The following is a 6,497-nucleotide window of genomic DNA, read 5'->3' as shown; positions in this document are numbered from 1 at the left end:
ATATAAGATGAGTAAATCACACCAAGGGGAAATTTCCACTTTGCCTCTATTCAGTCGGGAGCATTTTGCTCCGAGTGGTTCATTATTTATTTCATTCATTAGATCAGAGTCTCTTTTTTGTGGTTTCCCATTAGCTACATGTTTTCAATAAGGTAGAATTTAAAGAGTGATGATTTATGGTCTACATGTAGTTTAACTTGTCTTTTCTTCTAATGCTAATACTGTTGATGGCAATCATTGGAAATTAAGAAAGAAAATTACTCTTAATTTCTTTTTTTGATAGTATTTCACAGCCACTAATACTGCCTTGTGGCTTTTTTGATTATTTCAGTAAGACAAAATCTGAGGGGTTTGAAGGTCTCTGCTTGAAATGACTGAAACATGTCACCCCTGTACTGCAAAGCAAGATCAACAAAACTGGGACATATTTTTATTTCCTTTCGTTGTCTATCTTCTTATCATATGGCAACAGCAATCCCACTGAGCAGTTTAAGAAGGAAACCACCGTTCTGAAAACCCATGTTTAACCTTAAAAGCATAAAAGACTGACCCACAATAGAAATGCACATCAAAAATGAAAATATACTCTCCCCAAGGAAAGACAAAGATTAAAGTATATGGTTGATGTAAAAGGAAGGGAAAAAATTTCTATTATCCTTTGATTTACATTTACCTTGGACATGGAGTGCATTTCGGTATTTATAGGCACTGGCCTTTACTAGTCAAAAGCTACTGTGGACTTCTACTGCAGAATCTCTGCAGCAGAGACGTGGTGCATGCAACAGTACCCATGTGAAAGCGCAGCCTTGTTCTTCCACCTGTTTTATTTGCAAGATTTACCTCCCTGTGTCTTTTCTCCATTATCTGAAAATGAAAATCAGGGCTTGCCTTTTTGACACAATGAAAGAAATCCGGCAACCACCGCAGACTTCACAAATACAACGGGTCATAACAGAACTGAAATCCCATCTTGAATAGAAGATCTGCTACATTTAAATCAGGTAAGGCGTTTGTTTTTACAGTCCAAGAAGATGCTGATATCTGGAATTACTAAAAAAAATTTAAGCACGAGTCATTTCAGCAGCACAGTTTTACAAGTTAACACTCAACGAGCTCCTCTCATAGCTCGAGGAGGTTGGGGTGGTGGGGGGTTGGGATCTTGCTTCTGCATCTCCTGTTGCTCTTTTCGCTGTGCTTTCTTATCCTGCATCCAACAACAAGCTCATTAAACTGCAAGCAAACTGACATTTCACCCTAACTTCTCCCTCTCTCTCTGGTTTCACATCATTAAGTGGCAGCGTCAGGCTCAAAGGTAGCCGGGCAAACTCTTTGAGAGAAATGGCTCGCCTGGCAAGCGGGCTTTTTTGATGAGCTTGTCACTCCCTCACCCCAAACATGCCTCATTAGTAGTTCACTCAAAACACCTATACACACCCCCTACGCCTCTTCCCTATTACACGCACACACACACACTTTCTCCCATCTCCCTCTCTGGCCCCCCTCCTGTTTTTCAGCACTAATTAGCTGGCTTCTCCCTCTTCTGTGCTTCCCCAGTCACATCTCAAAGGGAGACGGATATGATTTTTCTTTAACCCAAAGGCTAACTTAATCAGCTGAATTAATGACTTTATTACTCGTTAGGCTCCAGGCCATGCATTGCATTTCTCTCCAATGCCCAGTGCTCCCCTCTCTCTCTCTCTCCCCAGTCTCTCTTCTTCTTTTACCCCCCCTGCAAGAATTTTTACATTTCAAAAATAGAAATAAGACAAGAGAAAGGGAGGCACTGGGTGGCAGGAAGATATAAGAAATGTATGAATAGATATAAAGTTACAGGTATACCCTAATGACTATGTTAATAATCAGCTTTGAGTCATTCGTGTATAAGCAGAGTGAGTGTGGGCGACTCCAAAAAAGGAAAAACATAAGTGCACATAATATAAATGGAATTTTTTAATAAGCATATAATCACCATAACTGGAGGTAAAGCATGGAATAGCTGGATCTTACAGTTCTTGACACAAAGGTAACATCCTTTCATTCATTTCAATAATTTTTAATTAATCAGCACCAGCGTCTGTCAAAGATGGCATCAGGAAATGCACACGCACAGACACAGACACCAGAAAATTACTACAGAGCCCAATGTCTAAACACTCCTTTTTAATGGCTACAATACGGTAATTAGTTGATACATCAGTGTCTGTCAGCAGATATATTACCACAATACAAAAACACAACTGATAAGGAGATGCGCCATTAGTCTTCTCATTTACTTGACAAAGTCGAACAGAGCCCAAGGCCTATACATTGAATTAAGTTCATTCAATGACAACAAAATAATGAGGTGGTTGTGCAGCTAGGAGACCAGCAACGGGAACTCACTTCTTATTGCTATGACCGGAGGAAATGGCGGCGCTTAGATACACCTGCGCTTTGTGAGCACAGACGGGCTTTTCTGTGCAGATGAGTAACGGTCGATCCATCCCTCTTTGTTATAATGTTGAGTTTTAGTGTGTGATGGACTTTGGATCTAGATTACAATTAACAAAGTGAGTGAAGCAGATCCCCTGGAGCAGGACGGGGAAACATAAGGCCTGGGGGCCAGAATCGGCCCAGCAAAGATTGAAGCAAAGACTGAATGGCTTTGAACAATCTGAAGGAAATTTTGAACTAAACTTTAAATTTCTGTTTTACCGCTTTGATAAAGACCTCTCCCATGTCCATCCATACTACACCAGAGTAATTAAATAATAGATAAACAAGAAAAGCTCTTCTTTGCTTTTGCTTAGGGTATTTTTTGCAATTGTAATAATAATATTAATAACTAAAATTATTTTTAAAAATCTGACATTTCCTTAGAATTAGCAAAGATTATGGGACAGTCTTGAAAACTTTTCTGTAATTTTACATATTTACTTATCACAATTTAAGCCCAAACACTTGTGTTGACAAACTGCTCACATTTACAACAGCAACATTTTTACCATGAAGAAAAACTGAGACATACTGTTGGGTTTTTTGTTCTATTAAGATATAGGAAGGAATAAATGTGAATATATAAATAGTGAAATGTAAAAAAATGTAAAAATGGACTGTATGTGTCCAAAAATATAAAATGAGTTTGACATCCACGCTCTGATGTTATCATTTGTTGTTGAATTCCCCCAAGACCGTTATCCATTCAGTAATCCTGAAACCAGTTCTCTCTTCGAGTTACGGTCAGAAATCAGTCAGCAAGTTGCAAAGCTTGCTGACTGATTTATGACACAAATTTGGAGTTTTTGTCAGTTGGAGTATAAATATTTTCAGGTTTGTGCATATTAGCATAAAGCTTGGTGCTTTTGTGGTCACTGTGCGCGGCTGGCAGTCCTTAAAGTGAGAGTGTATAACATTTGAGAGAAGAATGAACACATTAATAATAATAATAATAATAATACATTTTATTTGAAAGCGCCTTTCAAAACACTCAAGGTCGCTGTACACTTAAAAGCAACATAAAAGCAAGAAGTTTACAGAATCATAAAAGCATAAACAAATAAAATAGGAGAGTGGAAAGGTTATGTGGGATAAGCTATTTTGAACAAGTGGGTTTTGAGTTTGGACTTAAAGAGAGAGAAGGAAGAGATGTTTCTTAAGTCAGGAGGTCGGGAATTCCAGAGTCGTGGAGCAGAGCAGCTGAAAGCCCGGCTCCCCATGGTGGCAAGACGGGGGGAAGGGACGGAGAGTGAAAGGGAAGAAGCCTGTTACAGCAAAAAAAGTATTTTAAAGCTTAAAGAACATGTAACATCAGCAGCATTAAACAGGCTGACCACACGTACAAGCAACCTGAACAGAAGGATTTTTTTTATTTGTGTTACTTATATTAAGGATTCAAGGATTCAAGAAGCTTTATTTGTCATTCGCATCACATGTTAACATGAGGTGGAACGAAATTATGTACACACAAAACAAAAATTATGAAGAAACAGAATTTTTTTCAATAAAGTTGAATAGAAATGCACAAACAAAAATGCAAATATATTCTTGATGTCTGAAAACCTGTAATCCCTTATTATTAGTAAATGTATTTATGACATTTTAAGGACCACTTTGACACATGCAGAGCTGATCACTAGATCATGGGAGCAAAATTTAGCTAATGATAGAAAAACATAATGAAGGCTATTGTTGCAAAGTGCTTTGGTCACTTATCAACTCTCCTGCTACAGCAGGGTTTACCGCTGCAACCTGAAAATTTGTTGGCGCAATGTCGTGTTTTAGCACATTTTCACATTTACACCTGAGAGTGTTTCACTCATAAAGCCAAATAATGGAGCTATTCTAGATAGGCACACATTATTACAGCTTTTTGAGGACACACACACGCACACAAACACACACACACACAGGAGATATAACACCAAATTAAAGACTATTTAATTTGGTGTGTAAGAAACGTGTAAGTCAGTGGTTCACTTTTCATGATCCAGCCAACTGATCTGTTTAATTAATTAAAATAGCATTTTTAAAAAAGGCATTAAGTTCAATTCGATTGCAGAAAAAAATGTATAATGTAATTACATATACAACACTGGGGATTCAGAACCAGTGAGGAAGTCTGAGTTATGCCCAATGGGCCCCAGGAATGGAGACTTCCTGAGTTATGCATCTGCACTGGAGATTTCAGTAAAGGGACAAAATATTTACTGACAGCTCTATAGCTGCATACATTTCTTCTTTATTTCTTAAAAAATGTGCGATGTGCTTGCAGTATAATTAAACCACTGTGGTACTCGATGTGTTCAAAAACGTTCAAAAATTCCTGTTTGACTGCCAGGCGCACTAAACAGTAATGTGTTAAAGATGGCTCTGAGCTACGGTATATTTCTCCCAATCAACACCATTATAGTCCCTGATGATGTTATTTACAATACTTGTTAAGTCTAGGTGAAATGTCTGAGAAAGGAAAAGCACTCGTTATTGGCTTGTGCCATCTGAGAAGAGGAAGAGGAATTCGTGTGGGTGAAAACCAGTTCGTGCACGACAACGCGAGACTTTTTCCACCCATATCAGGTTTCTTCTTTATAACTACAAAACCTCCTGTAAGGCTACTTATGCCATCCTCGTTTTACATAATCAATTAGTTTTTCTTATTCATAGCCAAATTTACATTGTGTTTCCACTTACACGCGTGGTTTGGTGCAAAATGCATCTGAACGTCTCACCTGAATGCAAACATTGCTCACCAGATCTAAGGTGAAACCAGTCTCTCCCACCGCTTCTCTTCCTGTTTTTAATGGAGCAGCTCCTTTCCCACAGGACCTATTAGTCAATTACACCTGAGCGTTCCTGTTTAATATGGGCTGAAAACATACCTGAGTTCCCAGCATCAAACGCTTCCTTTGCTGCAGTCTTCCTGTGGTACACAGTAACGCGCGGAGTGGAGGTGTGTGTGTGTGTGTGTGTGTGTGTGACATTCAGAAAAAAGCAGGAATTATTCATTAGCTTTCTATTTTGCTCTTCCAGCCTCCCTCCTGATCCTTGTGTTGAACAACTCTGGGGCTAATGCAGAATTGCAAATTAGCTCCCGGAAAAATCGAATTAATTGGCCATCCTCACAGGCTTCTTGTCAAAGTTTGGGCTGATGTGTCAACGATTCCCCTCCACGATTCATCTCCAGAACAGCTCTGCACAGTAGAGGAACACAGCAGGGAGGAGGGGGGCGACCAAAAAAAGAGAAAAACAAATGAGCAAAGCAAAGCACTCCATAACAACAAAACTACCCTCTGCGCATCAATTAATAAAGCACTTCAATTATGGCAGAACTTTCTCGAGTTGACTTCTCCTAACCACACAATAATTCACTCAACCAGGCGCCTGTCACTTCGTCCTCGCTCAAATTTCATAATCAGCCAGTGTCAAACTGAAGGACAGTGTTCGCCTGTGGATTTTCAACGGCGAACAAGCTGAAATAATGATGTTATTGTGGCTTCTGCTTTTCACACACGGTATGATTTTGGACATAAATTCAATCAAGTCATTTAAAGTTTTCCTAACAACGTTACCTTTTTTTCTACAGTTATATTTTGTGTCTTTTAACCGCCATATTTTAACTCATGATCTACTCTTATGCATGATCAATGAGACATTTAAACCAATCTTATTTCTATTCAAAAAACCTACAAAGCATTACGCGTGCAGGGCTGCTGTGGCGGACAGAGAGCTGCAGCTGCTTCCAGTTTGCCAATATTTGTCTTAACGCGCCATCTAGTGCTGATCACAGTTATTACAAGTGCAACACAACTTTAATACAAGTTTAATTTTAATTTGCTCGTACACTTCTCGTAAAAAGACAAACTGACAGCTTAATTATGTCAGTTTGATTTAATTTAATGACTTTAACACAAGGTGCTCTCCTTACATGCCTTTAAAACCAGGGCTGTCAAACGTATTTTACTTTGTCGGGCATAAAATTTAAACTCAAGTGGACAGGACCAGTAACGCTGCTGCCTAACAAC

The sequence above is a fragment of the Neolamprologus multifasciatus genome, chromosome 11 (genome assembly GCF_963576455.1).
Source record: "Neolamprologus multifasciatus chromosome 11, fNeoMul1.2, whole genome shotgun sequence".
Classification (NCBI taxonomy): Eukaryota; Metazoa; Chordata; class Actinopteri; order Cichliformes; family Cichlidae; genus Neolamprologus; species Neolamprologus multifasciatus.
This window is presented reverse-complemented; position numbering follows the sequence as displayed.